This window comes from Cetorhinus maximus, chromosome 24, assembly GCF_964194155.1.
Source record: "Cetorhinus maximus chromosome 24, sCetMax3.hap1.1, whole genome shotgun sequence".
In the NCBI taxonomy this organism is placed as follows: domain Eukaryota; kingdom Metazoa; phylum Chordata; class Chondrichthyes; order Lamniformes; family Cetorhinidae; genus Cetorhinus; species Cetorhinus maximus.
In genome coordinates this window covers 51,890,001-51,902,282 of record NC_135902.1, presented here as the reverse complement: position 1 = coordinate 51,902,282, position 12,282 = coordinate 51,890,001, and the positions used below count along the sequence as shown (strand labels likewise).

Sequence of the window (12,282 nt, the reverse complement as noted above, 5' to 3'; positions counted from 1 at the left end):
TTCCTCTCTCAGGATGGCAGCATTCCTGTTCCCACCCCTGCCACTTCACCTCGCAGAAGTCTGAGCTTCCACTGCAGTACCCAGAGCTTTGATGGAAGCTACTTGTGTTGCAATGTAAGCTGTGACATTGGCCACCAGACTCTGCATCACAGTGGGTTCCACAGGTGTGGTGACATAGATGACCACCTGTCGGGAAGGATGGGCTCCAAGCTCTGCACAAATCACTGTGCCATGTTGATACTGGGATTCCGCCATCCTCTAACATTGAATGCATGCTTATTGACAGGCACGCATTTGGTTATGTACATACAGTAGCCTGGCCCATTGAAGTTCTCATCTGAGTCCTCTGTGGAATAACTAGGCTGCTACCTTTCCCTCTGGCAAGCTGGCACCTGTGCTATCCTTTCCCTCTCCCATGCCTTCTGCACATTTTAGTTACTGTCTTACCACATGCAAATCTCTCCTCTAATCTAGCCTCTAAAATATAAGCACAGTCAGTATCAAGTGGCAAGTGGTTGCGACTGTAGGATTGAATGATGGTATCTGGTCATCTTCGCATTCTTCTTCCTCTATCTCCACTGACCGGGCAGGTTTTAGTTCTTGGGTATGAAATGAAATGAAAAAGAGATAAGGGTTGGATTGAGGTGTGGGAAGGGGAGAAAGGAAATAGGGAATGCTTACACCTTCTGTAACTTTTCAGCCAGGAGCGATTGATGGATGAGGAAGAAGTGGAATGAGAGAAGGAGCATTAAGTATGGTGATACCCTGTTCATTGATTGCTTCAATGTTGTCAGTGACCACGGTATCAGTGATGCTGCTTCTCATGATGGTCAGTGTTGTCTCCTCATGGGGATTAAGGTAAGCAGGTGTGCTTGTCATCCTCTGGTTCATTGCTGTACCCTGTTGTTCTGTGTCATCTTCTTCTGCAAGAAAGAGGGAAGTATGTCAGTGAGTGTCCTGCTTTATGCTTAGATGATCTTGGTTGAATAGCTGCCAGTGTGTGCGAGCTAAGTTGTGAATGCTAGGCTTGAAACAGTGCTAAGCATATGAAGTTGCGATAAGTAATATGAATGGTAGGATTGAGTCCAGATTGATAGAGATTATTGGGTGTTGAGTGCGAGGGTGCAGTGGACGAGGCAAGTGGTGGAATGGTAGGATATGACATTTGAAGATGAACTAATTTACCTGGACAACGTATATTAAGATAATTGAATTTCTTCCTGCACTGCAACCAAGTCCTAGGAGCAACACTCCTGTTCCTCCCACTGCCTCGTGAGTTTATGTCTCCTCCTTGCCACCTCTTCCAAAGCCTACAGTACAGTGTTAGAAAACCACGGTACATGCTCTCTGGCATGGTCAGTGATTCTTCATGCTTTCACAGGAGAGATTCACATTTGAAATGACTCCCAATACTTCCTGTAGCCAGAATGCACCTCCCCTTTAAGATAGACATGTTGCCTTTAAATAGCACTACTCACTGCAATATCAGCTGCCTTGCATGCAGCCAATGAACAGCATGGGTAGCACGGTTACACACAGCAATCATATAAAACAGCAGTGAGCAGAAATGAACCTTGTTGCCTGTAACACGGTGAACAGGAGCAGGTTAATTACTAACGGTGATCTGCACATTTGTTGCTGATCCTTGCCAATTTAACCTCCAGAATTCCCAGAAATGTAGCCTCGATATTTACAGGAAGGGGAGGAGCATACAATTAAAAGTGAAATTGCTGAAGAACCAACAAGAGAGGGGACACGAAGGTCCTGCGATTTTAATGGCTGGAAGACATTAACATCTGTAACTCAATCTCCTGCCTGGCATTTGGCCAAATGAACACTTGCCCAGCTACTGTGCAGAACATCAGCAGCCAGAGGCCACAGCCCAGGACTGTTGGGGATGGTCCCTGGCAATCGAGACTGAGGAGGGTACACTGGCGATCGGGGCTGAATAGGGGAAACCATGTGAGAGCTTGATTTAAATTTGTTAATTAAGAATCCTTGCTCTCCACAGTGGGACACTGGGATGCCTCAATATTTTCTGCAGTAAAAAGGTTGATGGGTGCATGTGTATTGGACCTGGGGGTTGCTGTCTGTGTATTTAACTTCTTAAACCTCCTGATTCTTTCCTGCCTATTGCGGCAGACTTAATACCGAGGCTTATGAGTGTAGGTAAATAAACTCACATAAAAGCCAAGAGCATTTTGGGTTTTATAAGTAAGGGCACAGTATGAGTAAAGAATTAATGATAAATTTGCACAAAACATTGGTTAGATCAATTATAAAAAGGCTTTTATTTTAGGGAATCTTATTTTGGATACCATATTAAAGCCATAGAGCACCTTTGGAATCCTGGGGCAACAAAAATAGAGGTGTTCCAGGGCTTTGCCCCTTTCCCTGTGCTTTGCCCTTTGGATTTCAGTGTTTCCCAAATGTATTTCAGTGGAAATAGGACCCATTATCGCATCTGTACATCCTCCTTTGCCTTCATTTGTTTCTGACGGTAACCATTCTGCAAACTGCAAAACAGATGGTGCCTGTTATTGCAAGAACTGGTTGTATCATACATTATCAATTTATGTATTAAAAATGGACGTGGCCTCGCAATTCTAAAGGTAATATGTCTACAGGCGGCACTGGCTGCACTACATATAATGTACCTGTGGGTGCACCTACACCACACGGACTACAGTGGTTCAAGAAGGCGGCTCTTCACCACCTTTTCAAAGGCAATTATGGATAGACATTAAATGCTGGCCTAGCCAGCAATGCCCACATCCTGTGAAAGAAAGGTATATGATCGTGAATGATTATTGTCCCTTATATTTGAATTCTCCATGCTGTAGTTTTTATTCATCACAAGGTGACAAAGCTACACTGTATTTACTGAATCATAGCAGACACCTTTATAAAGAATAAGGGCTGGATTTAGTGGAGCCCACTAGAGCGGGCACAATGGTAGGGTGAGGGTGGGGGGCAGGAGAATCAGGCAGGTGTACCTGCATCGGATTCCCCACATCGGGATAACTGTCCCCAATTAAGTTGGGGGTGGGAAGGGCCCAATGTGGGATTCCTGCCCGTTAGCTGCAGGAATGAAATTAAGCTCATTAAAGAGCCACTTAAAGCCAATTATCCCTAAGCCCACCAGAAGTGGTGACCCAGGGATTCACCCAAAATCCCATGGCACTGCCTTGCCTCCTAAAGTCCGCCCAGCAAATCCTGTTGGGTTTGCCTGCGGGCTCATGGAAGGGAGCGGGGGTTGGAGGGCAGGGATTAGAAGTGGGTCCCTCGTTCACAGGTAGTTTGTGCCTGATCGAGGGACCTGGCATTGGGAGGTTGGGTGGGTGGCACCTGGAAGCCAACCTCCTGTCTTTTTCTCCAACCCTCTGTTCCCCACTCAGTGGCAACCCTCTCCCTGCCCTCACTCAATCCTGAAGGCTGGGCTTCAGTGTATTACCAACAGCAGCCACTGCTTTCAGTGGCACTGCCTGCAATGGAGAGCTGCTGGCCTCTGATTGGCCAGCATCTCTTTGGGGTGGCATTTCTGCCCTCCAAGATCCTTAATTGCGTGGGAGGCCCAGCGCCAGTCAGAAGTACCTGGCGGGCACTTAATTGCATCAGGCCTCCCCTTGGAAGCAACATAGCGTTCCCACCAGTTCTCCAACCAGCAGGGAATGGGGTGGGAATCCTCATCGCTGGAACAATATACAATCCTAAGTAAACTGAATTGATTTCCAGGCCAAGAAAAAACTCCAAGAAACACATACTGCCAGCAAAAAAAAAGCAGTTGTGTGATTGTGAGGCTGACTATACTGTTATTCTTTTTAATCGTTCACGAGATGTGTGTGCTGCTGGCAAGGCCAGCATTTATTGCCCATCCCTAATTGCCCTTGAGAAGGTGGTAGTGAGCTATCTTTTTGATTCACTGCAGTCCATGTGGTGTAGGTACACTCACAGTACTGTTAGGGAGGAACAAAGGAAAAGTTTCTGAATTAAAAAGACAGAGCTGCAGAGAGCAGACTTGGAACAAAGTGGGCTTGTGAGAAGCCAGAAGATCTGAGGAAACAGTTGAAGGTCGGTGACTCCTTACTATGGGCTTTTTGAGCAGTGGTGTTCTGCTTGACATGGCTGAATATCTGGGAATCTGCTTGAAAGGTGTCGCTTGAATGCATATAGAGATCCAAGGGAAAGGAACATCGGAAAGAGAGAGTGAAATCCTAGAGGTGGATCCTTTTTGAAGACGTTTGAGAGAAAGTGTCATTTGGGAGAGAATTCCAAAGTGAGTTTTTCGAACATGGAGATTGGAAGCCCTCGTGAGAAAGTCAAGGTTTCAGTGAGACCACTTGGCTCACGGTGCGATGAGCATATGGGGGGGTTGATGAGAAATCCATAGAAACTTGGGCCGGAGTTTCCCAGTTCTGTTGGCGTCGGACATCACGGCGGGTTTGGGGAGGGGGAACAATATGGCAAGAAAGCCAAAAATCAGTTTCACGTCGGCATGAAAGCACAGCGGGATCATCCGGTGGTATCCAGTAATGGGATGCAAAGTAAGGCCGGACTGGAATCGTTTCCCCCTTGCCACCCCAGAACGTGTCTGGACTAGTGTGACATGCAGAAGTTGGGACTCACCATTAGGGCCTTGCTCAGATCGTGTACATCTGAGGAGCAGAAGGTGCTGGAGTGTTACAGCTACTGGACCCCGGAGGAATATGTGCATTGCATGCTGGGTGGATTCTCAAGGACATGTCTCTGCTGCGAAGCAGCTGACAGAAGATCTCCACTGATGTCTCAAGTCTGCTTTGGAACATCATGGTCTTAGCCATTGTCTGCTACGGATGATCTTCGGGGTGGGGGGAGAGGAAGGTCCAGCTGTGAGTGGGAGAGGAAGGTCTAGGTGTGACTGGGAGAGGAAGATGTACCAGGAGGGGGTGAGGTTGGGAGGACAGGGAAGACTGTGTTGGAGGGGAGGAGGCTGGGCGGGGGGAATGAAGGTGTCGTGGGGGCTGAGGTTGGAAGGGGGAGGGAAGGAAGGTATCAGGGTGGGTGAGGTTGGGTGAGGGAAGGAGGAGAAGGGAGTACAGCGGGAGGAAGGTATAACGGGGAGAATGCAGTAAGTGGGGGAGGTAGGTGTAAGCGGGGACAAAGGTGTAAGGGAAGTAGTTCAGAGAGGGGAAGGAGTTTGGAGAGGGAAAGGATTTCAGAGCGGGGAAGGAGTCTGGGGAGAGGAAGCTGTCTGGGGGGAGGAGGGAGCTCAGAGAGGGGAGGAATCTGTCTTGGGGGAAACATTCGGAGAGGAGAAGGTGTCCAGGGAGAAGAATGTGTCTGGATGGAGGAGGGACTAAAGGTGGAAGTGGAAGTAAGGGGCGGGGATGTTTAGGTGAATGTGCAAGGGAGGGGTCTGTGGAGTCAATGACTGCCTCCTGAGGAGCGAACTGAGGGTGGGCATGGTAGGAGGGGATAGTAAGTATGAGAGGGGCAAACGGAGCCGTAAGGGTGGGAGGGTGAGGTGCGTCGGTAGCGGTAGAAAGGAAGGCGAGGGTGGTTGGTGGGGTCTCGGAGGCAGACATGGACCCTGGAGGTGGGTAGGAGGAGGTGGGGAGGGTCAATGTGGGTGGGATTCTCAGGAAGGTAGGAAATGTGCATGTTCACCTGGACATCCTGGAAAGAAAAGGGTTTGGGTTGGTAGGTGACAGTGGGGAGGTGGAAGGTGATGCTGGGGGGTCGACAATGAGGAGTTTGATGTCAGGCATTCCTTCACCAGTCTGCGACTCCTCCCCTTTGTTGTGTGCCAACTTGTCCTGCATGAAACCTTTTCAACCTTTTTGCCTAATGCAATATAGCTCTTTTACTTGTTTAATAAATGTTTTATTCTTTTATTAAAAGTTCATCAGCAGACTCCTGTGACTCTGTTCAGTAGCTGCCCTTCATATTACTAAACAAAAAAATAAAAGTGAGGATCTATCAAGCTAAGTTCCACCCTGGGATCTGAATTGTCCAGTAGTGAAATCAGCTGGGCTTGTAACACTCCAACCAGTGAAGAGTTTTCCCTTAATTCCAATTGACTCCAATTTTGCTCAGGCTCCTTGATGCCACACGTGGTCAAATGCTATCTTGATGTCAAGGGCAATCACTCTCACCTCATCTCTGAGTGCTAGGAATGTTGTGCATTGAGCACCATGAGAGATTGGTGGTGTAATGAGTAGGGGACATGTGAAGATGCATTTACTGACCTTGCCCACCTGTGTGAATTCATTAAACTTCTTGTGCCAGTGTTGTCAGATCCTCAGATACAGATGCTGGGAATTGACCTCCCTCCAGCCTCACGAACCTGGTCTCTGCAATCTGAGTGTGAGCCCCCTGCGTTCTGTGTGGTGAACAGTAGGGTCAGCATTTTCTCAGCTTCAGGTGCGTTACTAGTTGCACTATCTCCTGCTCCCTACCTCTCAGATGGCTGCAGATTGACTTGTGTTTGTGAGGTTCATTGATCTCTTAGGAACCTGTAACCCAATACAATAATGGCTTGCTATGGAAACTTCCCTTCCCAAAGCCCATCTCTAGGGCAACTTGAATCACATGGCCCTTGCATCCAGTGCTAGAAATGCCAACTAGGTTCAATGAAGAGTGCAAGGGAGCATGGCAGGAGCAGCTAAAAATGAGGTGTCAACCTGGTGAAGCTTCAAAAAAAGAGTACTTGTATGCCAAAACAGCAGAAGCAGCATGTGATGGACAGAGCTAAGTGATCCCACAAGCAACGCATCTGATCAAAGCTATGCAGTCCTGCCGCATCCAGTTGTGAGTAGTGGTGGACAATTAAACAACTAACTGGAGGAGGAGGTTCCACAAATATCGCCATCCTCAATGATGAGGGAGCCCAGTACATCAGTGCTGAAGACAAAGCTAAAGCTTTTACAACCACCTTCAGCCAAAAACCCTGAGTGGATGATCCATCTCAGCCTCCTCTTGAGGACCCAGCACCATAGATTGGTCTTCAGCCAATTCGATTCACTCCATGTGATATCAAGAAAGGGCTGAAGGCACTGGATATTGCAAAGGCCCTAACAACAAACAAGGAGTGAGACAGAGTATGAGACTTCGTAAACACAGCGGGGCTGAAAGGAGCGAGAGAGAGAGAGAGAGCCCAAGAGACTTTTTGGAGACACAGTGGACCTAGATGTGAAGCCTGAGCAGTCTGTGGGTTCAGAGTCTGCATTCGGAAAGAAAAATCTAGGTGTGACAACACAGGGAAGCAGGCATTTGATTGACTGGTGAATATTTCCCACTTACCTAAACTAGGGGATAAACAGGTGAGTCTTATTTTTCTTTTTTTTAAGTAAGGTTTATTACTGCTAGTAAGTTGTATTCAGTATTACTAGGGTTTATCAGCATTAGTAAGGCTTACTAGTATTAAAAAGGTTTATTAATAGTAGTAAGCTTTATTTGTATTGGTAAAGTTTTATTAGCAGTAGTTAGGTTTATTAATGATAGTAAGGTATATTAACAGTAGCAAAGTTATTAACTAACTTCCCGTGACCTGGATGTTATGACGTGGCAGGTGATGTGTGCTAGGTGGACCAAATCCACAAGGGAAACTTGGTTGCGCTACCATAACGGTTTTGCAACTTGTATTTATTTCAAGATGTGTGCACTGAATTTAGAAGGCAGGATTTTCCCCTCGGCGATTTGGGGGCGGGGCCCGCTCGCCGAGGGGAAAATGACGAGGGATGACGTCGGGAGGAATCCCCAACGTCATCCCGGTCCCTTTAAATTTTTAGGAAGGCGGGCGGACAGCGAAATCACATGAGGGGGACATGTTAATAATTTCAATATTTATCTATTTTTAGACTTTACTTACCTGTCACAAATCTCCCTGAGACAGGACTTTGTCTCAGGAGGCAGTGCGCTCTTTTGACAGATGGGGAATCCCTCCCCCACCCGCACAGGTAGCGCGTAATTGGCCCGCCCACTCAAAATGGCGGCGGGCCCCGTTTCAGTGGTGGGGGTCGGCTGTCCACCTGCCGCTGAGCCGGTGGGGCCCACACGCCATCTGAGGGCAAAATTCTGACTAATGAGTCCGTCAAGAACTTTAGAGATTTTAAAAATTAAATTAAAATATTTATTTACAAAATAAAAGATTTCAAGCACACACATAAGAATACAATTACTACTCTAACAAATCCTAAAATTCCTAATTGATCTGACTCCCAGTTACAACCTCCCCACCATTTAAGGCAAAAGCCCAAGATAGATTTTAGATTTAAAAACTGAACCAGCAAGTTAACGCAATATCCACTTGACGGTGGAATTCCAAATGGCTTCCCCCCCTTCAGTTACGTTACATAGCAGACTTATGCACAAATGGCTTGAGGCTTCTTGAAGGCTGTTTCACACACTTCTGGTTAGATCTTACATGGCCCTCTCCTCACATAGCCTTTCCTTCTCCTTTATATATGTTTCTCTCTTTTTAATATGTAAATTCTATTGTTCCATATGTTTTGAAACTGTCCTTCTTCATAATATAAAAACTTTTATGTTGCCTATATTGTCAGTAAACTTTGGAAAAATTAAAATAAAGCTCACTCCTTAGCCTTGCTTATCTGGCTAGTTGTAAACAGACTAATATGGTTTTGAAATCCAAACAATCCCTTCATTTATCTAAAAATGCAAATTCCCTTACATGCTAAGCCAGCATCAATGTTTACTCATTAGCATTTCAAGCAAATTTCTACACCTAGCTTCTTTTGATGATTTCAAGCTTGCAATCTACTTGACTCCAAATGTAACTAAATCACACAGATGGAACCACCTATACTTACGCCCATAAACCTGCTTCACCAAAAACCAGAAAAATATGTAAATTATTATACTTTCATCACATGGATAACCATTTCTACAGGAAGTGCCATCAGTTACAGCAGAACTTGAGCAGCAGCTGGCGTCTCTGCGGTGCATTCATGAGGTTGAGAGCTTTGTAAGTAACCTGATTAAAGATATGGTAACCCCGCAGCATAACAGTTTGCAGGGAGAGAGAGAATGAGTGACCATAAGACATTCAAGTAGAAAGAGGCAGGTAGTGCAAGAGTCCCCTGAATGCATCCCACTCTCCAACCAGTATTCAGTTCTGAATATTGATGAGAGCGAAGGTTCATCCGGGGAGTGCAGCCGGAACCAAGTCAATGGCACCAGCTGTACACGGGGTACAAGGAAGACTGGAAGAGCAATTGTGTTAGGTGATTCAATAGTTAGTGGAATAGACAGGCGTTCTTGCGACTGCAGAGTGAATCCAGGAATGGTATGTTGCCTCGATAGTGCTAGGGTCAAAGATGTCACTGAATGGCTGCAGAGCACCCTGAGAGGGGAAGGTGAACAGCCAGCAGTTGTGATCCACATTGGTATGAATGACATGGGTCTGCATTTTAATCCTTGAGGTGGGTAGTGTGAGTTGGGAAAATTCCTGGCTCAGCTGACCCACCTTGGGAGAATGTGCCTATAAAGGCAGGATCTTCATTGCTTGGGGTTGGGTGCAAGCTGGAGTTGGTCCAGCTGACTCAGGAAAAAGCCACAAGAGCTGCCAGGTCTGGAAGCGGGCTGTGCAAAAGGCCCACCTCGGCGCAGTAGGACTTTGCCCCAGTTAAAACAAACTACAAAGGCCTTCCAGTTCTCACCCCTCATACCCCCTCACTTCCCTCACACTCCCCATGCCCTATCCATACCACCTTATGCCCCCTATCCAACCCTCATGGCGCCTCTTGCCCCCTATGCTAAGCTCTGCCGTTCCAGCCACCCCCCCCCCTCCCCCCTCACCCCCCCATGGCCCCTCAAGCCCCTTGTGTCTATCTAAAGCACTTCTATGCCCATTGACCCACTATATGCTGTACAGAATCAATGAACCCTAATTTTTGTTTTAGTGCATAGTAGGATGTGTCAAGACGTCAAAGCTAGTAATTTCTGGATTACTCCCTGTACCACGCACAAGTGAGTATAGAAATAGAAGGTTAAAGCAGATGAATGTGTGGCTGGAAAGTGGTGGAGGAGGGAGGACTTTAGATTCCTGGCACGTTGGGACCGGTTCTGGAGCTGATGGGACCTATATGGGCCGGACAGGTTGTACCTAAATAGAGCTGGGACTGAGTTCCTTTATGGATGTTTTGCTAATGCTATTGGGAAGGTTTTGAACTAACTTAGGAGGGGTGTGGGAACCAGGAAATAATATCATGGAGGAATACTATGATGCACAGAAGACTGGGATAGATATATAGCACTAGAATCGTAAGTTAAAAGGTGAGGTCAGAGGAAGGGAGAATGTAATAAAGTCTGAATCAGGGTTACTATGCATGTATGGGTATGCATGGAGTGTGGTAAATAAAATTGGTGAGTTATATGCGCAGATTGCTAGGTGGAAATATGATGTTATGACTGTAGTAGAGTCCTGGCTCAAAGAAGGGCAGAACTGGATGTTAAATATTCCTGGATACACGATATTCAGGAAAGATAGGAAAGGAAGAAAAGGGGGAGGGGTGGCGATATTGATTAAGGAGAGTATTGCAGTGCTGGAGAAAGAGGACGTTTCAGAAGGGCCAGGGACAGAATCTATTTGGCTAGGGCTAAGGAACAAAAAAGGTGCGACTACTTTGCTCGATGCAATCTATGGGTAACCAACTAGTGGGAAGGATGTAGAGGAACACATTTGCAAGGAAATTATAGAGAGGTGCAAGAATTATAGATAGTTATAATGAGGCACTTTGTCCGAATATAGACCGGGATAGTAATGATGTAAAGGGCAGAGATGGGCAAGAGTTCCTAGAGTGTATTCAGGAAAATTTCCAATATTAGTATGTTTCCAGTCCAAGGAGAAAATGGGCACTGCTAGACCTGATTCTTGGGAACGAGGTAGGCCAAGTGGATCAAGTGTCAGCAGGAGAACATTTAGGAGACAGTGACCATTGTATCATGAGATTCATGCTGGCTATGGAAAGGGACAAAGAACAATCCAGAGTAATAATAATTAACTGGGGGGAAGCCAACTTCAATGATGTAAGAATGGATCAGGCTGAATAAATTGGAGTCAAAGGTTGGCAGGAAAAACGGTAGCTGAACAATGGGCTATCTTCAAAGAAGAGGTAGTTCAGGTACAGTCACGGTATATTCCCTTGAAAGGGAAATGTGGGGCAAACAAGGCCAGAGCCCCCATTACTGGGGAAAGGACAGGGAGTAGAATTTGCTAAATTGCTCTTGCAGAGAGCCGGCATGAATTTGACAGTCTAAATAATCTCCTTTGGTGTAATCATTCCATGGTTCTATTGCAGCAGAATTTATCTGATTATGTTTTCTTCCTTACTACCCCACCTACCCAATCACATTGAATATACATACATGCCAAGCACAGATGATGCTGGCCTCGTCTTATCTCCATCTTCAGTGGTCAGCTGGGCTAATGAACTTACTGACTGCAATTAAGTACCAAAATATTGTTCACTTTCCTAATTTGAGAAATGTAACTGTGGCCTATCAAAGCTAAGAAATTAAATATAGTCTACCAAGGTCCAATGTTATGAACTAATTAAAGAGATTGTAATTTGTTCAAATAAATAAGAACCCTATTGCACCCATGGCTGTGCTGTTTGGTACATTAAGGGAGATAATTAGCCATAGTTCACAAGGGAACTATAGGCATCTCTCTGTTAGAGGGAAACAAGTAGTTGTATAACTTGAGGGGTACTACTCTGCATCAAGACAAAGTGGCAGGCCTCCATTAACTATCAACAGCTGGTATGGGGATTGAACCCACACCATTGCTATTATTTTGCATCATAGTGTAAACCATCTAGCCTACTGAGCTAACCAACCCCTAGTATATTAACATTAGTGAGTTTCAAACCTCAAGGTTCTTACTTTGTTTTTCTCGGGAACAGAATACTGGCTAGTTTGGAAACGTATATTATCAATTGTAGTAATCCTGGATCTATCAGGCCCCAACTTTTAATTCTTTCAAGATGGTTTCCTCAAATACCGTCCAAAGACATAATTTCTTACAGAAACCCTGGCAGGTGAAAAGAGGTGAGAAGGGACAGATCTAACTGGTGTGCATTTACATCACTGCTTATAGACCAAGTGGAGCAGGAATGTTTCCCAGCCCCTCAAGCTAACCTATTTAAAGTCTTCACGATTGGACCCTGTGATGTCCAACTTCCCCCCACTCCATCCTGCGATCTCCTACTGCCCACCCCTGCAAATTCTGGCTCCCCCCTACACTTCTGTGATCTCTGACTCCCCCCACACCGTGACAAC

The 12,282-nt window shown here is 46.0% G+C and overlaps 1 protein-coding gene across 5 annotated transcripts in view; it reads left to right on the top strand.

The window, feature by feature from the left end:
• Positions 1-12,282, top strand: part of LOC144667610 (sodium-coupled monocarboxylate transporter 1-like) — a 166,010-nt gene that overhangs the window by 127,145 nt on the left and 26,583 nt on the right. The gene's annotated exons all lie outside the window — the stretch shown is intronic.